General features: G+C 41.7%; 1 protein-coding gene and 1 long non-coding RNA gene across 13 annotated transcripts in view; one reads left to right on the forward strand and one right to left on the reverse strand.

Moving 5' to 3' along the window:
* PARD3 (par-3 family cell polarity regulator) overlaps positions 1 to 23,982 on the reverse strand; it is a 448,908-nt gene that overhangs the window by 353,643 nt on the left and 71,283 nt on the right. The gene's annotated exons all lie outside the window — the stretch shown is intronic.
* Positions 1 to 23,982, forward strand: part of LOC310895159 — an 89,153-nt gene that overhangs the window by 53,972 nt on the left and 11,199 nt on the right. The window contains exon 2 of the long non-coding RNA XR_014580492.1: positions 1 to 23,982. This exon is cut by the window's left edge and continues 51,471 nt beyond it; it is cut by the window's right edge and continues 11,199 nt beyond it. This is a non-coding gene — a long non-coding RNA (uncharacterized lncRNA).

Genomic DNA, 23,982 nt, shown 5'->3' on the forward strand with positions numbered 1-23,982 from the left:
TTCTCGTTCTCACTTCTCAATATATTCTCATTGTCTAGGCCCAAATGACACTTTAAAAGGCTTTTCCTGTGACCGTACCTGAGGCTCAAAGAACAAAACATTGCAGAGGGCTCTGGGAGCAGTTCTGCATCCGCACCTGAGCGCCGCCTGCCCACGCTGGCAGCACCGTGATGAACTCTCGAGAATTCGAGAATCGGGCTCAAAAGTGCTAAAGAAAACAATCTGGATGACACTACATTTAACAGACATCTTTGATGATCTACAGCCAGTCTGCAAAATCAAAACCATACTAAGAAGCAAAACTGGCATTGGCTGCCCTGTCATCAAGTGTTGATGCTCCCTGGAACGGTTTGAGCCCTCCTGCAGTTTTGACAGGAATTTAAATACATAATGTTTGTGTGTGTGCAAATTGGGTGCAGCTTGTTTACGACAAGACAAGGAAAGTTAGCATTGAACAATATTTTCTAATCATTGTTAAAAACAGAAAGAAATCAAGAAATTCCAAACTCCATCTGGACACCAGCTGGCAGTCCTTACAGGACGAATTTAACCTCCTACGTGGTTAGAAGCTGGCATGGTTTCCTCAGGCCAGACCCTTCACAGGACTCCTAGCCCCACGGCTGCTCGCAGGTTACACCAAGCTTACACAGCGAGTGACGGAGGCCTGGACGGCCGGGAGCAGGATCCGATCCTACAGGCCTCAGGCCTCGTGCACACCCTGCCTGCAGCCCGTGATGGACGGGGAAAGGCAAGCGACACCGCTAGCTAGAAGTTCCTTGCTTTTATCCACTTATTTTCTTGACTTAATATAATCTGAAAGCACGTTTGAATTTAATTTCCTTCAGTTTTAACAAGCACATCTTTTAAAAGAAAATCACATTTAGAAAAAGCCCACCGCATCTGGTGCTCGCAGCACAGCCATGGAACCGATAACATCTCAGCCGAGTGCCCGAGACGGCTCGATTCATGACACCAGGGCTTCTTTCCAGCATCGATGTGATCTCCCCACAAGTGTTTGGTACACTCACAACACCAATATGGCTCTCACCAAACCAAAACACGGTTAAGAACTGGGTTTCTCGAACAGCCAGTGCAACAGCCGGCATGGGCAGCTGCCCTCGTTCGGCCAGCATCCACCGGCTGGAAGAGCCAAAGGTCTTCGGAGATGCACTCGGTTATCCCCGAAAGGGGTGAGAGTGGAAGTTCAGGTACCTGAGAAGGCACTATCTAGGAAAAGGACAGTGACAGGTGAAAACAGCGTCGGCAGAGGGAAATGTCACCAAAAAAAGCCACTCTGCACATGGGCAGAAATCCAATCACATGCTCAAGATTTTAGTACTTTTGTATGGTTGCCAAGGACTTGTCCCTTTTTCCTGATTAATAGAAGGAATATTTAAACTTACTACATTTCTAGGTGTCAGAATATAGAACAGAATATTCTGGAAAATAGATTTAGGACCCACATAAAAAACCTGAGTATACACACCCTAAAAATGTTTTGATTCATTAAGCCTCAAAATGGAGTACTTGTACAATCCTTTGTAGTCAAAAATTCAAAGATATCACGTGAAAGAAGTCAAGTTAAGACCTGTCAGCTCACTCTGAGAAAGCTGAAATAGAGGTGATTCTCTTATTTTGCACTATATTAAATACAGCTGTAAAGACCTGTCAAAGCAATTTTTTGTAACTAATGCCGTACTATAAATTACCTAGCACATATTAAACATATATACAAACACATATTAGTTTTTTCATAAATCCATAGTATTTCTGATTTTTTAATTTGAGTCTCTCACACAATAAACAGATGCACAAACCATTTTTCTATTGCAGCACAACCTCAAATATAATAAGTCTTTATGGCCTGAAACATGAGCTTTTAACAACATCTGTGCAGTTAGAAAATATAACTCTGCTTCCTAATCACTGTAGGGAATAAGAGTCTTTTCAAAAGTACTACCTATTGTAAATACATATTAGTGGCACAATGTTAAAATGATTATATTTTTATTTAATTACAATCCACTCTACATGGCTTTTCACGTAGCCTACATCACAATTAATCTTGATTAGAGAAACCTGCAGCATAGTACTGTTCAGAGTAATCAGGATGATTACACAACATATGATCTTTATGTTTCTGTTTTGTCTCCACAGCGGTTATCAGATACTTATCAATTTTCTAGCCCGGAAGAAAGTTTAGACAGGAAGGCAACATGGGAACAAGCTAACCTGAATGTATTTGACTTCAGCTGAAGAAAGGCCATAAAGACAAATCAGATTTATCTTGCAAGGTTCACAGTTCCTACTTTTTTGGTGGGGAGAAAAAAAGATTTCAAAACTTAAATATTTCAGGATAAATCCTCTGCAAAAATGAACATGAACAGAAAAATCTATGATTAGTGAGCTGCCGTAAATAAGCACTACAGAGAAAACCTTGAGAAGCTTATGCTTTAGTGAGACCAGCAAGCCTTAGTACCCTAATTCAGATTATCAATTTTTCCCTAAGAATCATCACTTCGTTAGGGGCTCATTTTATCTACCTCTTATGCCATGCACAGCAGCCACTTTTACTAACAATGGATCAAACTGGTGCCCAGAACAACGGAGTGGAAAAAAAGGAGGAAATCTTTTCAAAGCAGCAGAGGGGAGGACATAGAGTAGCACTGGGTAATAAATGGTCCTGGGCACGAAGGATGAGGAATTGGCACTATCTCCATAAAAGAACTGAGCGAAAAGCAAGGCAAGATGGAAGAGGCTGGAAGGGAGCAAGTGAAATATATGCAATTCAGTAGAAAGGGGCAGAAAAGTCTTCATCAGTCATCTCTCATGCTCTCCCCCACAGTCAACTGAAAGCATTTCTCTGACATACCGCACCGGTTAAAGACGTGGGTTCTCTCCTGGTTACCTGAATGCTAAGTGAGAATGGGCAAAACATCCTCCTTCTACCTGTCACAGCATTTGCAGAGGTTTGGGCAGTGGTACTGAACTCTCAATAACCCGCGTAGCACGACAGGATGCTGGAGCCAAACTTGGTTTCCAGTTTGTGTTTCACGACCATAAGAAATTACATCCAAAGAGCAAAAGACTTATAAACTACTATATGGAAATTAAAAATACAAAGATAAAGCTTTAATTCTAGCATCGCTTCCTGGGGAGTGATTCATTTGGTTATTTAATGATTATTTTAATCATACTTGGTAATTATTAACATTCTACACAAGCAGCTATGGATTATTTACACATGCAGATAGAGAATTTGAGACTGTGTGAAGAAGTCAAATCAGCAGTGAAATTTCAACAGTGAAAGACTAATTTTGCCAAAGGCTAACGTTTCCAGGTGTATGTACACACCTAACTATATATGCCATGTATTATGGGAGAAAGATAAGTAAAAATACTAGTTCTTAAAATCAGAGAATACTAAACAATCTATATTAATTTGTGCCTGTATTCCAAATTAACTTTGTGAGCAATATTTTTCCCAAGAATAATTTATATCCTAGAGGTGAAGCACATCAACAGGATTCTGTATTACTTTTGAAAATGGCTTGACAATAAAACAATATTAAAATTCTTTCCTGCCCTTAGCTGAACCTCACAACTTCCAGGAGGACATTTCTGCATTTATGATCTAATCAGTGGGGTCAACAAGAGTCACTGACCATGAAATGGAAAGAAACGTTTCAGTGGTTATATAATGACACCTTAACGCAGCTTCTCGTTAATCAACGACTGCCATTAGCAAAGCTCTGAAGAAGAAAGATTTGCGATGACTCTGTAATTAGGCAGCCTACTGCAACTGTCAACATGCAAGGAAAAAAAAAAAAAAGCTACCATAAGGAAATAGGGAAAGAATTAAAAATCACAGCAAAACATCCACAGATGTTCAATATAGCCAGAATCGAGTCCCAAGCAGCCTGGTAACTGTGTTGGCAATTTCAAGTTCCTTGAGAAACTACTGTAGCTGTGTCACTGCCAGTAACATAAAACAGATGTTAAATGGTTTTTACCAATACATGCATTCTAACATTATGTACATTCCCTGATATTTTATTATTACAAATTTATCCAATCACAGTGTGTCATCTAGCTTTGCTTCATTTTAAGAACTTTTTGGACCAGCGTACTTCCAAAAAGAACAGTCTCATCCAGGCAGGAAAGTCTGTGTGCGAATACACGCTCTTGCAGCGAAACAACTGTTCTGTTAAATGGCATAGTCCTGGTTTGTGCATATAAAAAAGGAAACCACAGTATAGATGAGTAACAGATTATTATCTGTTTAGCACTTTGCTAATCCTCGTTTACCTGCAAGTTAGAAAATTAATTCATGTTAATTACAAAATCGCAGAATCACAGAATGAAACCTCCTCGGAATGGGATTTCTGTATGAAACGAATTATTTCTGCAAAGCACTGATCTCAATGACTGTGCCCTATAAATGGTAACGACAAAGCTTGAGTGTGAACGGTGAAATCAGAATGTAGAATATTGCTCTCTTCTGGGAATATAAATATCACAGCCAGCAGATTACCTCTTAAATATTGCAAAAATATACCCTCCGGAATGCAGCCACTCCATACGGTTTTACAAACCACAGTGACCTCTATAACAACACAGGAGGTTTCTTTTTCCTATCAGTCACGCTACCATTTCTCAACCTCAGCTGCACTTACTGGTATTTCCCACTAGCAGCCTACACAATCTCCAATCAATAAACTAGACACCGATGTAGAAATTACTGTTCAAGTATGCGATATTGGCAGAGACAGCACGCCGGCAGTTCTCTGCGCCGTTAGGTAGCTGTACGGACAGCATCGACACTCAGCTCTTCAATGCACAGGTCCTCGGGACTAATACAGCCGCTATTACTGTAGCTCTCAGTTTTCCACACTAAGGAATTTCACAATAGATGTTTTGAAAGAAAAATAGTGGCTTTCTTCACATGAAATTTGAGTTCAAGATGTGCGAAAATGCCGACAGACAATAGCTCCTTGTCTTACACACTTTGTAAAAGAGTATGGCCAAACAGAAACTTTGCAACAGAAGCACAAACTTTAATATTATCTGATCCACACTGCTAGAAACCAACCAAAAAAAAAAAAATTGGCTCCAGAATACAGCATGCAGAAGTACTGCCCTTATGCTACTCTCTGTGATGCTCTCCTGCTGCTGCCCATCTTGCCACAAACTACCCTGTTCCCACTGAGTGGCAGCAAATTATCCCTCAGGACACCCCAGCTGTCAGAGCAGACCCGCAGCCCTTCTCTCCGGGACGGAGGATCAGGAGAAACAGCAACTGGCAGGACGTGGGCACATCTGTTAACTTGGTGACCTACTTGTGCTGTGGCTCTGCTGCTGGCGCGGCAGTCAGCTACAGCCCTAGTCCCGGTAGCTCTGCTAGCCCCGCGACGCAGAGCCAGCTACTTGCATCGGCGTCATCGCACAATTCCCTGTGTCATCTTCAGGGGCTAAGAGTACAGCAATGAATGCTGGAAACTGTGTCGTGTTTTGGGACTTCAGCCTGGGTCTGTTGAGAAATCAGAGACAAGAAAGGAGGCAAATTCAAAGCGCGCATCTGGTGCTGAATATAATCAAGAATTGGTTAATGGCATAAAACTCTCTGATCTACACTGCAACTTCTCTGATCTTTCATATTTGAATCATTTATGCTTTTCTGTTTATTCTTGAATACAAAACTGGAAAGCTATCCCAACACAAGTTGGTTATATGCCTTCTCGTTCATATACAGCACTGAATGGCATTATTTCAATTTAAACTATAATGGGTTGAAATAACTTTTTTTTTAGTAATGTCAGTGCTTCTGAACAAAGATAATAAAGACAAAAATGACTTTAAGAAAATAAGAAACATCAGCCTGTACCAGCTACAAAACTCTAGGTGAATATACAGAGGGAATATCCAAAATGCCCCAAATCCCTAGTAAAAAAAGCTGGTATTCTTGCCAAGTAGTAGCACGTTTCTGTACATCTTCCCATGTGCTCTCTGTGTTCTTCCATGTGTTAATGAAAGATTCTGTGCAAAGATATCAATTTTCACCCTGGTACCTTAAGGCAAAGCCTGCTGCTTTTCTCGCATTCTTAAAAGAATATCAAAATTTTTCCCAAGGGTGGAATTTTGCTGCTCCATTATTTTTGCCAACTTCTGAATAGAAAGATGCTCCCTCTTGTTCGTGTGGCTGGGTGGGAAAGGCACAGGGCCAAGTGAAATGAAAGTATATCCACACCCTGTTCAGAATACACAAGCCATGACAGGGAGGCAAAAAGAAAAATTTATTTTTTTTTCTGTTAAATTCAGATTCTGTTAAATTTAATGTAATGTTTTCTAGAAATGGACACTATAAATACAAAGCAGAAAGTTTTAATAAATCTTGCAGCTGAAAAAAAGGTTGGCGCAACAGTTGGGAACCTGAATTGGCACTTGAGAGTGCAGCCAGGTCATTTTGGAGCACGATTTGCAGATCTGACCCTTTGAGTTCAGATTAATTCAGACACCCACCATCAGCAGCGAGGCCAGCTGACTTCACGCCGAAGCAGGGAAGTCATTATACGATTTCTGCTGCTAGCTAGGGGATTAAGGGAGGTAGTCATTTCCCAGAAGGTGGGAATAACACAGATGACAGGAGTTTCTACACTGATCAGCTGACCTTTTATTAGCTCTGCAATTGTAAACCGGTAACAGAAATATTCTATTACCCTACTGGGTTCCTCTAAAAATGCTTATCACGTAAGGCCAGGAGGCACCAAATAAGGGTACAAGAGGAATGGAAAACCTGCAGATCCCTAACAACACGAAGGAGAAAGCTTTAAGCCTGTGTTTAACATTCAGTGTCTCAGCTAACTCACAAATCTTAGTATTGACGCCGTCTGCTCAGCTCTCATCTCCACTAATTCAGTCCTTATGCTGAATTATGCTCCTTAGCTCTTTTTGTAAGCGGCTCCAAAACATCCTATCATTCCTGGTGTAGATGCTATAGGACAAGCAGATACCACTGCACCACGGCAGAACCCAAGGAGGAACAGAAATCTCCGCCTTCTGTTGAAGTTTCACAGACGTGGGTCCCAGCAAGACCATGGGAGATGGTCTGTTACCTTCACGTGAGCAACAGCTGCAAGACCCTAGGTGTATGGCAGGCAACTCATTACCATCGAAAAGTTTACAACGCTGTATAGTCATGCTAATGACCTTTGATTACAGGAGCCAGCAGGAGGAAATGAAATCTGACCACAAAGATGCTACCTTATTTAAAAGCAAAATTATTTATTATGACCAAATATACAAACAGTACATCTATTTTGTCATGTGGCAGACTCAGGTACCTTCTCTAGCCTTCCCAGAGAAAGCGTCCTTGTTCCCATCACAAAGTTAAAGAGGATTTCTTTGTTGAAGAGGATTTTGTTGTTCTTTTTTAGATAGTTGGTATGCTACCACAGCCCAAACCATCCTAGATGCCGAGCAATTTGTTATCGTAGTCTTAATTGCACATTACTCACTCACTAACGCCAGCCAGGCTTGGTGAGGTTTTGGTGGTGGTATCAGTTTTTTTGTTGTTGTTGTTTTGGTAGAATGAGGTTTTCAGGAAAAACTCCACTTTTCCTTTAAGATGCTTCAAGATGTATGCAGTAATGTAGCAAACCTCAGAAGAGAAAGTGAGAACAGAAATAAAGAACTAAAGAACTAAAGAAAACTGTTGCCTTCTCCACTGAGAAAACCAATTTCAGCAGACAGAGCCTCTGCTCTGCACAAAGACATTCCTTCTCTGCCAGCTTAGCTGATTCCAAATTTTCCCAGTGACCTTGCTAGATTAGATTTGCAGTCAAGCAATCCTATCTCTTAAATCAGCAAATTGGATTAGTGACATTGCGAGCTGGGAAGCACAGTTTTCACACACCCAACCTGAACAAAAACAAAAATTCCCAATCCTGTCCAAATCAGCTAACTACTTGCTACGTCCAAAACCGATTTCAGAATAATACTTCAGAAAAGGTCATAACTGGCTGCAAAACCCAAGCTGAGACGTTCACAAACTGCTACAAGATCCTTGTACACGCACATAAACACAGACACGCTTCCAAAACAAGAGCAACCAAAGCAGTACGTGATTGTCAAAGGTACGCACGGATGTAATTGCTTGCAGCTGAACTCGCTCCCCAGCTTGGGATCTGCATCTGTAAGGGGGCAGCGAGCACTTGGGGGTGTCACCAACTCCCAGAGCTGAAAATCAGCCACGCTAAGGTGCGGGACACCAGGTCTCCAGAGGAGCTGCCCTTTGGTTGTCCAGAGAACCTGGCAGTGTTTCTCCTTTGACACGTTTTTTGCTGGGATAAAAACCTGAAGGCTTGCAGAGCTCTCCCATCCCCTGGCCTTCTGCATGTTAAATATTGACATGTGGAGGGTTACACAGAGCCAAAATGTCGGTAACTGATCAAAGCAGAAAAAAAATGAAAGATCCGTTTCACTGCTCGTGGCTATTTCAATACTTTGCATATCGCAGCCCTCTAAATAAACTATGCTGAAGACTGAGCAAGCACCCCTTTGAAAGAAACGTTCGGTTTCTTTGCGGGGAGGATTTAACAAGCAAGTCTCCATCCTTGGAAACTGCCGGCTCACCTCTTCCACTTGCACTTCAGCTGAACCCCGGGCAGCCTGGGACACTGAATCCTTGTGCTGGTGGAGCTTCCTTTGGTTTTTATTTTTTACCCTTCCTAATCCATTTTTAAGCAAGGGAAGAATACATAAACAATAATAACGAATGGCTGTCTGCGAGGAGATAGAGAAGAGGGGAAGAAGGGGATTAGCAGCAGCTCTTCGTGTAGCGGTAAGAGCAGCAACAGCTGGCAGCCACCGGACATCTCCCCGTGAAGCCTGCCAGCAAGGTGAGTTTTGACCACGCATAAAAGAGAGACTCCGAAGCTACCCTGCCTTACCTGTGTTAAAAGACTGCAAGCAACAACGCTGAGGAATAATAAAGTCCTTGTATTTAACCCGTGGGACCACAGCTCTGGATCAGGACCCCCGTTTGGATAATCAATCGCAGGGCCCTGCTTTGAAGCCCACAGTTACTGCTGAATTTCACAGCTTGTCCTGCGTTGTTATTTACACGTTTCTCTTAGAAAGGAGGACGGTCACTGAGAGGACTGCAGAACGCCACCAGAGAATTAATAGTTATGAAATATGTATTTGAATAAGGTAGCAATGAACTGTTTTTCTGTAAGATACACACAGCACATGAACGTGTTTAACACAAACATACCGGATATCAGTTCTAACAAGCAGAACGCTATTTATCACTAGCACCACATCCTAAACAATTTCAATTTATTTTCCCAACAGTAGGTGTTAAAATTACATTCCTACCACAACTGTCTCATCCACGCCTTAGCATGAGAAGGTTAAATTAATGTGATCTCTCATCAGCCTCCTTGGGAAAACCCAACACAGCACAAGTGGGGGCTCTCCTTTGTTTACCCAACTCAGGATCAGCCCAGAAACCGATACAAGAAGTTTTTATCACCAAATTGAGGATGAGTTGGCAATTTCTGCTTTACTATTTGAAAACGTTCTGTTTACTGATAAAGGCTGAAGGGAAATGACTGCAAGAAGCGTCCCCTCTGCATGCGCATCTTGTGCCATGCAGGTGAGCATCACGACGGAAGGTACGAGAGTACAGAAGGTATCAGAGCTGCTGCCCGTTTTCCATCCTTACACACATTTATTTCAAGTTTTACACGGAGAACTGACACTTTTTAATTGAAAGAGCCTTAATTTTATCCACCACACTTCTGCTTTTCTCAGCCACACAAAAACACTCTTGGAGAGTGTTGGTTTGGTTTGGTTTTAATTTGGTTGGGTTTTGCTTTTTTGGGTGGAGGGAGGGAGGATTGTTGTTGTGCGGTTTGTTTTCACTTGGAGTTTTTTTTGCTTGTTTGTTTTGTAGGTGTGTGTGGGGAAGGTTTTTTTACACAACAGCCAGAACAAAATCTTTCCATTCCCAAGACAGCAACACAGTGCAGTAGGCACAAAATTCTTTCACAGGAAGAAGCCGTAAATGCTGCAATTTTTGTGAGTTCACCGTGAGGAAGACAAGCTGTTCAGGACTAGGGGCAGCTATTGAATTCAGAAATAGTTTCTTCAGGAATCCCAAACTGCATCAGCACAACAACACCCAAAACATCATGAACTGAAGAACATCTGAAGACGGGCCCACCACAGAATGAAACTTCCTGGACATACCAACTTGTTAAAGGTAACAAACCTTCCTAGGCAATCCTCTGTGCTTTGCATGAAGTCCTCCTCTACCTGTGCAGGCACATCCATAAACGTGCTGCCTCAGTCATCCCATCTTTACAGAAACGAGCACAAATATGTCAAGCTGACAACTCAAAAGGATTATTTTGTCTCCCATTAAACGGGAATTTTGTGATAAATTGTAGTCTACCAGCAAAAGTCTGCTTTAACTGACTTATGGGTGAACTTCATGTTAGCCTAATCAGTACAGTTCACCTTCAGAAAACCCAGCTGTGTTGGAGCGCGTACTGTTCGTGTAGGATGTAACAGTTTATAGAAGTTACTGCTGCAGAGAAGAAACACACAGGAAAAAAAAATAATAGCATCTGCAGGATGTTTTTGAAAATCTAACTACAGCTTTTACACACAGCTTTAGCCAGCACTTCTACTGCACTTTGGCTTCTTTGACTTTGCCTTGTTATCCTGCAGAGAAAGGAACAAAGACAACAACAACTTCACAGCGAGCACGCTACTTTCAAAACCTGTATTTTGAAGTGTCAGTACTCCCGCCCTGCCTGGAGCTGCACCCGCGAGCTGCTCAGTGCCCCTCTCCTAGGAGCTCGAGGCTCGCGGCCCCAATCCTGCTGGCTCCGACATCCCGCCAGGGCCCCCTGCAAGCAGGCTGCTGGTACCTGCAGGCTGGGCCTGAGTCTTTGCCAAAGCTGGAGCGGCAAGTCTTCTTCCTCGGGGCACACCGACTTCGGGGGGCAACGGGGGGCAAGTGGAAGGAGCTGGTGATCCGCTAGGTGCATGGAGCAGGAGAAAAAGGGAAAGAGAGACAGGGGTGGCACTTAGTGGGTACCTGAGGCTTGAAAGTAGAAAGGGTTTGGGGAAAGGGCATGGGGCTGTGGGATCGGATATTGCATTGGGTCAGAGACGAAGCTAAGAAGAAAGGAGAGATGGTGAAAAGCGGGACTGGGTTGGTGAGGAACTGTGATTTTGCCTCGGGAAGAGCTGTGCAGGACTGCAGTTAGGGGACGGAAGGAGCAGTGGGCACGAGAGAGGGGCTGGGTGGTTTGAGCTGTGTGCTAGAGGTAGAAGCAGCCACAGAAGAACAGAGCCTGGGCCGCGGAAACCCCTTCTCCCCCACTTTTGGCCAAGAAGCTGCTTTGGGAGCAAGGCGTGCTCAGAGGACTTCACCACGGGGCAAAGGAGGAACAGGAACACAGCCGAGCCTTTCACCGCCACCTACCCTTCCAGCCCCAGTGCACACTTTGGGTGTTTCTTTGGCTTTATAAAAAGAGGGTAGCGTGAATCATGACTAAGCCAGAATATAACTGAAATGATATAGGACCACACAGAGGCACTTAATTGACCATACAGTTCCCGTTTCTGGCAAGTGCCAGAAATCAGCGGTTTCTGAGGGCACAGATACACACGGGATCTATTGCAAGGTTCACCGTGCTGGGTTTCCAGTTTACTTCACCTCAGTGCAACCACAAAAACCAACTGCAGACTGACAAAGGGAGAGCAGAAACAAAGAGGATATGTGTTTGGGAGGGCTGCGTTTGCTGGTCTAACAAAAGACTCCCCCTAGCGTGGCACACTTCACAAACAGCATCCACGGGCAGCGCCCTTACCAACGTGAGCCCCTCCTTCCCGTGTTTTCTTGAATGAAATCTGAGCTCCTCATCATTCCTCCCAAACACCTATTAGCGACCTCAACCCACCTGCTTCTCTCCACCACTCAACTCCCACAGCCCCCTATGCTTACGCAGCGATAGATCTGCAGCCGATGCAACACTGCAAACATCTGTTGGCACTGTTTCCACACTGAGATTAGACAAGGCCTTGAAGAAGAAAGATCAAGTAAGAAATCCAAAAGACTTAAAAGCTTCGTTAACTTCCCGGTTAATCAAAATGGGAAGCTGTCCTTAGAAGGAGGGTGACTTTTGAGATCCCTCCCAAGGACTACTTCTCATGGCTCTGATCAGTACTTGGAAAACAAAAAGCTTCAGAACAACTTTTCTCAGAAGTTCTGCGGCTGTTTTAGTTGGAAAATGGATAAACACTCTTCAAATAGCAGATAATGGCTGCTACTGATACCCCCTGTCACAATGGCACAATAATAGGTACACAGTCCAGGGGAAAAACAGCACCAAAAGGTTATTTTGCTGTCATACAGCTTAAAAAGCCTGCTGTGATGGTGAAGGGCACAGGACAAAATGTACCGAGTTTGGAAAGCAGATGTACTACTTCATGATACAGATGATCACAGCTGTCTTTTTGGTTAGAAGATACATGGCTTGTGGCAAATACAGGCAGCACCGTGAGGGATCCACGTTGTCTCAACGGCTGGGATAAGACAGTAACATCAGCACACTGAAGCTCTCCCATCAGATTCATGATAAGAACAACAGAACTAATGTCGATGGGGAGAAGGCCGCCCTGTTCATTTGCAACTGTCCTTTACCAGAGAGATCACGACGGCACATCGAGGAGTACCCACTACCTCTCGGCAAGATGACTGCCATGGCAATACTCCAGAACAGGGACTCCTAATCGTCTGTGGGAAAACAAACTTCTGTTTCATCCAAAAAGTAGTTGCAGAAGATCAAAATTTCTTTTAGAATAGCAAATGCAATACATTTAAAAACTAGTTCAATCACTGAATTATGAAAGAGAAAGATTTCAAGGCCACTTAGCAATGCACAAAGCAAACAAGCAAGCCACACTCCTTTTGGACTTCGTTTTGTAGCCTTTCGATGCTGGACAAGTAGAGTCTGGAAAGGTGTGAGGGAACAGCCCTGACACGCCTGGCTTCTGGGGAAGGGAGGCATGGCACATTTTGGAAGGAGGAGGGGGTGCTGCGACAGAAGTAATCGTTTGGATAAGTCTTGATAAGTAACACTAAATATGATGAAATTCTGGGTACGTGCCACATCTCTTAAGGCTATTCAAGTTTCCTTGAAATTGTATAATCACCTCCACTTTCTACTTCCACCAAAAAAAAAGATCTTTCTTAAAATTCGTACCATTTAATCTCTAAGCTAATGCAGGCACAAGAATTTCCTAGTCATAATATTAATGTTTTCAGCCATACATTTTGATAAGTATCATTAAAACGTCTCAACCACAAACTTACAGTGACCTCTGCTGAACAGTTAGCGCATCTTCCACACACACAGGAAAAGCAGCTACGCTGCCAAAGCCAGCACTTGCAAAGCAGTTGCACAAGCAAGGTTTTGAAAAGACTGTCACCATTTCAGCTCCAAAACACACAGCTCCGCTTGATATTAGTCAGATAAAATTTTATGCAGAACTACCAGGAGGAATCTTCCAATAACCCAACACAAACAGAGAAGCTTTGGAACAAAGCTTTATACATGACTTTGTGAGCTATTTAATGCTTTTGGCTACAGCTAATAATTTCAACTATCCACTAAAGAATTACACTTATTCCGGTAAATTAAACAACACCGCGGTGCTTGTGCTCCCAGGGCCTAACTAACGACTTGGATGAGAGCAGCACTGGCTGCAGCGCAACCGAGACTGCTCGGTTCATGTAAGTGAGAGAATTCAGGAATCTCTGCCTGGCATACTTTTAAGACTAGAGCGAATGTTTCCGTCGCTCAAGATCCTTTTTCTAGGCTAGGCACAGAGGTACAGACCAGCCTCGTCTCTGCCGGGTCGCTGCTTGTCCCCAGCTGTGCCCTGCAGCAGCCATGCGGGGCAAGCAGGGGCAGCTCGGGGCTGCCTGCCCAGCGGCCGGGGCCGCAGCAAGCGGGATCACCTCGCCCACCTTCTTCTCCCCACACCATCTCCCACACCATGCATTATGCGGGCGAAGTCCAGCCACAGCTCTGAGCCACAGCTCTGCCTGCCCGGGCAGAACGGGTACGAGGAACAAGTCCGAAGAATGGAAGCACTCTTCAAATCCCTCCTGGTCTCCATTTCTGAGTTTGGGTAGGGGTAACATCACTTCAGCCCCCGTTCCCTCTATAACTCCAGTTTTCTTCCTGGCACTAGGCACTGCAACTATCTTCTCCTGCTGGCATTCTCCTTTTTTACACAGACCTATGTCCGTCATCTTTCTTGGGTTCTTGCAAGGAAAATAGCTGGTGCTCTCTGGCCAAATCCATCAGCATTTTCTCCAGGACTCAGAAAGAACACAGGAGGTGTCTAAGTACCCTCAGCCCACACAGGGGTACTGAAAAAGTAACTCCTGCTTGCTGGAAGTTAAATACATTTTTTTTTTCCATGAAGATACACGGACTCGCTCCTAAATAGGGGGCTCATTAATAAAACTTATGGACCTCAGAGAGGTCTAGACTCAGGCAAATACCTTCACCCCTGACATACACAGCTGAACTACAGCTCAGCTATTTTGGTTTGAAGAAACAGTAGCTTTGTTACTACCACCTCTTTTTTATGAAATATGCAGAAGACGTACGCAGAGACAGGATGCATTTTATTCAAAGCCAGCCAAGCTAACTGCGTTAAAAATACTCTTCTAGCTTAAATCATATTTCATAATTTTAGATATTTACAGGCTTACAATAATAATTGAAATGCATTTTTCCAATAGACGCTATCCTCCTGCAGAAATCTGCAGCTGGATCACCGATGGGATTCAGATCCTTGGAAATTAAGTGCAAGAGTGCAAAGACGTGGCACAGCACGAGAATTTACATCAGGCTAGAATTCACGTGAACACCCAGAAGTTCTGGACAAGTGAATACATGGCAAATTTCTCTATCTACATGGATATATAAAAACATACACACACACATACATATATATATACACTTAAACTGCCTGTGTATTCACAGAGCATTCCTGAATGATAAGCGAGGCTCCTATTTGACAAACCGCTACAACACGATAAAGCACACTTGATGCCATTCCAATAACCAACTAACGAAGGAACACGCGGCATGCACAGCAATTTTGCTGTCAGTTTCTGCTTTATAAAGCAAACAGTACTTTTGCACTTCATGCTCAGCCCAGCTCAGAACTTCCAGGAAAGGGAATTCCCACCAGGAAAGGTCTCCAACAGAGCCCGGGCCAGAGGCTGGTAATGAAAAAAGGCTCACACCTCCCTCCCCGTGACAGCACAGCAGGCGGCTACACCTCTTCTGGATGCAGAACAAGAAGGAATAGCTCACTGGCTAGCTTCTGCTACAAGAAAACACTGCAAATGTTGAATTTATCAATGTTTATCAGCATCAAGTTTTTAATCAGCACTTGCAAGAGTCATTTACTCCAACTATGCACATCTATATGACAAGGTGATTTTATTTAAACCATATCCAGGAAAATACACAATAATAAACTCAGACCAACATAAAAAGCTTAAATATATGCATGAAACTGGAGTAGTTAAAGCTCCATCCCAAACTGCATTACGTGCCACGTTACCAAGCAAGGAATTTGCATATTGTGCCACCAAACACTAATCCTTCCCCGGGAGGCTCTCGGATCGCTCAGCTCATTTAGACACAAGTGCTCCCAAGGCCATGGTGCCATATCAACGTCACCAGACACCAGCTCTTCTGTGCCCTCCGGCCCTAAGCCATGCAGACTCATCAGTCTTGAGATTTTGTTATCTGACACACTCGAGCAAAGTTTCTTTTTATGACTATAACAAAACTTTTCTTTTTTAACTACTTAAATATCAAAGTAATTTTGAATTAAGCAATAGAGCGACGGCTGGAGTGGCACCAAATTATGGAGGAGCCACAAACCAGCACATTTCAAAATATAGCAAAAGGGGATGCACATCAAATCAGAGATGAAACAGGACTCATTCAAGTCCTAACTAAAAATTCAATCATTTCTGTCTTTAAAATTTCACCTAATTCTTGTGATTTTGATCCAGTTTCATATAGAAACTTAGGTGCTTAAACCCCAGATTCTTCAGTTTTTCAAGACACGCTCTCATGCAGCGTCACAACGATGATATTCTCATGACCAACATTCACTTCAAAGAAATCCCATGGTTTTTAAAAGGTAACTTCTTGAATTTTCAGCACTCAAATCAGAATCTTTGACTGTTATGGGATAACAGAACTTAAGCTTCAATAACCTAGTACAGAATTAGCTCACAATGTTTAATTAAAGGATGAATTTTATCGTTATATCTTTAAGGGGAACCAAGGCTCTATGTCTATGGATAGCACATTATTTGTAGGTAGACCTACTGCAAGATTTGCAATTCTGACACTTCCACATCTGATATTAAATACAAGGTCATGGCTCCAAAACAATTCTTCATGTATTCTGTCATGCCCATTTAACAATACTTGTATCGCATAAAAAGTTATCATATACAATTAATACATATATCACATGCAATGCCTCTGTAGCTGACTCAACAGCAAGATGGTAACTTACAAATATTTTATGTAACTTTACAGTTACTATGAAACCACAATATGATTTCCATATTTTTATGGTTCTAAATAAAACTAAGATTTGTTTTGAACAAATGGAAGTGACGTTTCAACTGGAGAACGCAACGTTAGTTTTTACAACATTCCGTAACATACAATATGTACAGAGGGCTTATTTAGCTTCAGAGACATATTTTGACACCATAAAATACTCTGTCTTTGGCAGATCTGAGGGACTGGAATGAACTTATTTACTCGAATTAACATAATAACTTAATCAGATGGTATGAGAGTTACAGTTGATTAGATCAATGACAGTGAGGCCACTGACTCTGAGCATCTGACCTTAGCAAAACAATATTGCAATATTTACAGACAAATCTGTGAAGAATGGCTGTTGGGGCTGTTGGTAAATTGTTGTATTAGCACAGAGCTTCTCGTGAAAAGAATACATTAACAGAGAAACCGAATGTTATCTTGTCACCTGTTTTATAAAGATGCCTCCATTCTGAGAAATATTTTTAATATGTGTACTTCCAACCACCACGCATTTACATAGATGTACTAATTTTCTCTTTAACCGGTTCATTTCCAGATTTAACAGACACTTAGGTAATTGAAATTTTATATAGCACACTAAGCAGAATGTAGGTCGTGCACTGATTTTAACGTTTTTATAAACCAAAATTACAACCAAGTAATATACACGCACCTTTCTATTTATTGCAAATAGTTTAAAAAATGTACTTCATTAATATATTTCTGCCCTAAAGCTTTTTTGAATGCCCAAATAATTTCCCAATTGCATCTCAAAATTAAACTCTCTAGTTTTCATCTCTGTACCCCTGGGCTTTACCACACAACGCAACATATTTTAATATGGTTAAATGCTACTGATGTTGCAAAATGTTATTCCTTATTGAAAATGGTCATTAATATCGCTTCATACCTCAGAGAGTATGGTAGTAATTTGGTAATAAAACACACTATTATCATCGTCTTCTAATAACCTGAAAGTGTTGTAATCCTAAGGCCCTAAATGTGTTATGGAATATTATTAGAACAAGCATATTCTGGTCATTATTTAGATGGGAACATTTCCCATGTCTCTCATACCTCATTCAGTAATTGCACACTCCTGCTATAATTAAATTTGCCCATTTTAAATTGTCCATAATATTATAAAGTTCATTTTCTGGTCCTGTGGGACACATCATTGACTCCTTTTGGGGCACAATATACTTTTTAATGATGTATTTTAAATTGTTTATTTTTATTTAAGTGACTGTCTAGAATAATAACTTGAAATACCCCGAATTAGATAAAACAGCTTAAAGCAGGGGAAGGGAAAAAGAAGCAGTAGCTCCCTAAACACACAGAACAAGAGTGTTTTTCCCCCGAGGTGGCTACCTACTTGCCCAGCAGTAAAAGCAACATCTTCTAGGCAAAGACCCTGCTTTGAGATGAGCGACATTTGTCAGGGTACCCCAAGCGCGGCTGCCAAACATGAGCTGCAGGTACCGAGCACCAGAGGACCAGATCAGCATCTCGGGTCAGTCCCTGCTGTGATAACACAAGGGAGAGCAGCGCATCGGTATTTAGAAAAATAATAGTGCCCAAAGCATCTTCCAAGGCAATGCAAAATAAATACAGGTCTGCACGATGGTACAGGTCTATGTAACATGTAAAGTGCTGTAAGAAATAAAGCTCTAGAAACCCCTCAAAAGTAAATACTGTGCTTAATGAAACACTATTTATTGAAAGGGGAAACAAGCTATTCCTTGCATCTCTCCACAATCACCTCTGGCGTTTTAAGAAGATCCAGCAAAAACATTTTGCACTACATTTCTATTACACCATGGATAACAAAAACAAGCAGTCCTTTCAGGGCTCAATCAAACTTCCAGGAGGATGACAAGTCTTCTTCAGCTGTCTGTCAATACCGAGAGAGTAATAGCATCCAAGAACAAAAAGAAATTCCAGGAAAAAAGAGGAAACAAGAAGATTCAAGTGACTGAGAGAGGACAGCTTTTATCCTCAGAGACAGTCCACACTGAACACAAACAGGAACTGTCATTTGTAAATATGAAACTCTTACGGAGAACACTGTAAGCCACTGTACTTACGACGTTTCCTGAACGCTGGTAATACTTCGCATTCCCACTTAGAGGTGACACTTGACCCAAGGAAAAATCTACAGGTTAGAGAGCATATCTGTTGATTACGGACACGTGGACGAACAGAAGCTGAACAGAAATCACCAAACAATGCTTATACAAACACTGGAAAGTTTCCCTCTTTTTTGCAGCTAATTTAGAAATATTTATTTTTTCTTTTGCAGCTGTCTTCTTAAATGAGATAAACATGCTACAGAATTACCTTTGCAATGGTACTGTTATCTACCTAAATCACTCAGAATTAGTACCCTTTACCCTCCAAATATTATTAAAAACGTATTTTTTTAATTTCAGATTCAAAACAAAATACATCTGCTCTGTCTCCATTTGTTGAAATGGGTGGAGACTCAAATTTAATAATGGGTACCTAACCTCCATTAGAAAAAGTTCAGGAGTTCACAAACCAAGAAGGTTGAAGAGCCCTAATCTATACCAGTGTCATCCGAAAGAGAAACTGGAATTTTCAAGCAATGATCTGATTTCAACAGTTTAGATCATAACAGAATATGGTGTAATATCTTGCAGCACTGTGATATGTATTCCTATGTATTCCTTCTACAGAAGTTAATCATATTTGAGTCCTTCAAGACAAAACAGATACACAAGAAATTAAAACTAGCAGTCTGGATTCTCCCCAAACATAGCTTAAATATAAAAGAAAGATTTCCCAAATGCTTGAAAAAAGAAGCATCCAAAAGATAAGTCATTTGATTGGATTTGCAATGTATTTTTTGGGGTATTAAGCAAATACTGAAAGATACATATTATAAAATTGTGCCTATATATATATAATCCATCTTCATTTATGGAACATATACATATACCCAGACATCTATCTCCAAATAAACTACAGATTTTGCAACACTGTAATAGGAAGTAAAAATGAAGGTTAGTGAATTAAGATCTTCTTTTATTTCCTTAACAGCTTCTAAGTTTCATTAATGCAAAATACAAATGTCTCCTCTAAAACTAGGTCTTAAAAATATATACCTTATTAAAAGAGATACGGGTAAAAATATTGATTCACTTTTCTGCACAACAGTGAACCACTGATGCTGCCACCTATAATATTTCAGAAAATTGTCAGAAATACTAACAACAACAACAAGCAGCTGCCCAGTCTTCTTGGAAAAAAAAAAAAAAGAAAGAAAATCAGAAAAATCTCTCGTGAGTGTAATTAAAGAGATTGAACACAAGAGGTAGCTAGTGTCTCCACGTTCTCACATACTCCTCCCAACATGAGAGGACAGAATGGCAAGTGAGTTGCCACACGGACTGATTTGCTTTTAAAGATGAGGAAAAATGAAAGTTTTCCAGCCTCAAAAGGTTCAGGGAGAACAATGAGTGGATTATTCTGGCTTCAGCCCCGTGGGAAGCACCTTGTTCGCTCTGAGTCATTTCATAACTAAGCCCTGAGTCCACACAGAAAAGTTTCTGTCAGCTGCTGCTTTCCCCCCCCTCGATGAAAATGAACGCCATCTGCTTCCCCCCAGCATTTTCTTGAAGATGATTTTGACTGACCCTAATTCTAAGCACTTTTCGTATGATAAATGTACCTTTTTGAAAGCACAGTAACAATGTTACTGAAGATATAATTATAAATGCACAAGTTTTCATACTGTTCAAGTATGTTAATTAAACTCTGGCACAGTTGCAGACAAATCAGCTAACAGGAGCATGATGTGCATAACATATCAAGTAGACTATAATTATTACCTCTTCTTGATAAAGATGTTCAGAACATTAATGCTTCGACATTGTGCATCTAATCATCTTAATCATCATTTAATACAATGGACAAATCCATCAAAATCCAAAGGGATCCAGTTACTGTTATGTTTCCAAAAGCGCACACCGGGAACTCCCAAATGCTTCCTAATGACAACAATTAAACACCTGGCTGTGATGACCCGTACCTGTCTGAGGTTCGTTCTCTAACAGTTTCTCCCATTCATTACGCACACGCTGAGAACTGGAAGAGGATGCTCATCATGCGGCGTAGCGCGGGGCTGCAGCGGGCCGAGACGAGCGGCCGGGCTCCTGCAGCAGGGACCAGGAGCTGCGGGTAAGCCTGCGCGTTCTGCAGCCCCAAGCCAGGTGCTGCAGACACTTGGGAGAGTTCAGAGCTGGGTCTCACGTGCTGGATATAAACGTGCTGGAAGCAAAGGGGCTTTTCGAAGAATTTTTAGGCTTGTCTGAAAATATAAAGCACCCAAATGTTCATAGTTAATTTGTAGGAGGTATCCGTTGTTTAAACCACAGAGCATCTGAAAATAATGCCCAAAATCTTGGAAAAAAAAAAAAAAAAGAGGACATTTTATGATGTTTTGTCTTTTGCTATATTCATGAAAACAAGTATGTAAACATCACAGGTGCAGCTCTTAACTCAACCTATGTACAACTGCAATGAATTTTGGACGTGCAACCTCTCAGAAGCCCTACCAGAACAAAAGCTCTCTCTATGCAATTGATATGCAGCGTTCTCCTGTGTGTGTACACACACAGGGACAAACATACATATATATATAAACTGCTGATTAAGATCTGTTCTTAGGGATGCCTTTATCAGAGCAGGCATGCCTCTGCAGTGGCAGGTTCCCAGTCTCAGCTAACATTCCTCAAATGAATGAATGCACCAAACATAAGAGATCAGACTATAAGTTACGAGTTAATATTTACCACAAAGCCAATGCTAAGAACTGTCTGAAACTCTGTACTTTGAACTAAAGCTTTTTTTTTTCCAATTCTGACTTTCTTTCATTTCTCATTGACTCCACACAAGCACATGTCATTATGAAAATTTTACAAGGCATAGAATAAGATAAACCGGCAGCCCTTTCATAATTTGTATATTTGTTTTACTCCCCATTTGACTTTTTCACATACCTATTTGAGTTGTTGTTAAAATCATTTGGAGCAATGATTTATTCGAATCATGTCTATTTTTAAAACTTTTACAGTTTTACATTTTTAGTGAAATGTTTAATGTACGCGGCTAAACACGCTCAAGTTTCAACATAGCTGTACCCACTGAATGGAAGATATAATTGTACCAGTTTACTAGAGTGGCACCTGCACCAGCTTCGATGCTAACAGCATAGACTGCCTTGCTGTTAAAATGGAGAAGCAGGTAATTCAGCTAATACTCTTACCAGCTCACCTCATTAAATGCTGACATTCATTTGACAAGACAAACTGGAGGAATCCGATCCTGGAACATACACACGTTGAAGCACCAAAGGAGATTAAGTATCAGCCAGGGCAGATGGATGCCAGTCTCTTTTGGCCTGAACTCAAACAAAACAAAGTCTACACAGCCTGACTGGGGAACTGACAAAGGCCTACATCGAGGCCTACAGGAGCCTTAATCCAGGACCTGCAGCATCCCCCACTTAATTGCATGCTTTTAATGAGAACTGTTTTATTCCACTCCCCAGTTTTGCATAGGCTGCTTTGCAAATGGGAATGAGGACGAGCGGGAGGAGAAGCCAGGCAGAGCCCGCCGAGGGCAGGCTCACTATCAGGAAGGGGTGAGAAGGAAGGAGCCACACAGACAATAAGCATTCTCCTGCAGCTCAGCCATTTCTGAGACGTGTGTTCACAGCTCTGGGTACGATGTCTGGACTCTGTCAGAGTCAAAGGATTTAGGCCGTTAGGCACCCAAGGTACTTCTTCAAATTGGACCTTCAAGAGCATCTGGAAACAAGACCACAGAGGCTTTCACAAAAGCCAACTCTGGCACCCCATGGCTCGGAGTGCTGCCCCTCTGGGAGCATTCAGAGCCCGACACCACCAGCTAGGGAGCCGGGGAATTTAGCCTTGCGTTCCCTAAAGTCAGCCTTCAAGGAAGGTCCTCGCAGTTACGTGGTACCACATGGCACGGGAGTGCCCGAGCAAGGCAAAACAGACCCTCTGGAAAGGTCTTAACAGAGTTTTTAAGTGATGAATGTTAAAAATTGTTGTGACTACTATCAACAAGTTATATTACAAATGCCAGATTGAAAACAGATAGCAAGAACAGGGATGCACTTTTCATGGTGTCTGCGATGCAATTACTCTACCAGCATTCACTTGCCCATTTCAGATTTGACAGGGTTTTAAGGAAATAAAATCAAAGTACAGTACTTATCTTATTATTCACCTAGTCCTCACTGTAAATATCCTAGATAAAGAAGTACTCCACCTATCGGGTTGTGGACAGAAAACAAAGTGCCTATATTTATGCTCAGTGAATACGTTTCCACACTACTACACCGCTAAGCAGTAGGATTATCTCTCCATCCTACCGATAACAATTGTGGCTGCAACACAAATAGAAATAATTATTTTAAATTGCTATGACAATGTTCACACAGCTTTATATACATCTATAAATAAAACTGAAAAACTACTATATAAACTAGTCGCTTAATAAAAGTAGGATGAAAATTTTCCTATGCTGTAAATCCACAAATAAGTAACATCATTCCTCTAGCATTAGAAATTATGAGGTTTAAACCACCAAGAAAGGGAGGGAGAGGGGGGCCTTTTAGTCATATGCTACAGATGAACCAGCAGATTTTAATTGGATTAGTTTTTCAGGCTCTTCTTTGGAATAGTAATGGTTAAAATCTTAATTGTATTGTAATCAATAGGAGCTCTGTCATTCGTTTCAATACACAAACTTTTCTAAAAATGAAACTTAGGATACATGTTCATATCTAATTCCAAAGCTTGTATTCCCAGTAAAATCCAAGTGAAGCCACCAGATCTGCTGTAACACATACCAAATCGACTATCCTGGTATTTGTTGTATCTAGTTAATGCTCCCCCTGCTGCAAAAAGCCTGTTCCCACCTCCCAGCTGACAGCTCCTCTTTTCTACACGCCATCCAACTTGCGCAGTGCCAGAGCAATATGATCAAGGAAAGTCTTACAAGTAATACATATTGAAACAGAGGGGAAAAAAAATGGCTGATACATAACTGTGTGTACATAGAGTTCATTTCAATTCATTAAAAAAAGCAACAACACGTAAGAGGAGCAATCAGTTGGTGAAGTCCTTCAGCTTGCTCCTCGGGAACTCAGGCCCAGCTCCCTGCCTCCACGCAGTTTTGTTGTGTAACACAGCTGAGCTGGCCCTGCCACATTCCTTCTCCTCATTACCGATGTGTGCCAGACCAA

Source organism: Anser anser (genome assembly GCF_964211835.1).
Source record: "Anser anser genome assembly, chromosome: 2".
Taxonomy (NCBI): domain Eukaryota; kingdom Metazoa; phylum Chordata; class Aves; order Anseriformes; family Anatidae; genus Anser; species Anser anser.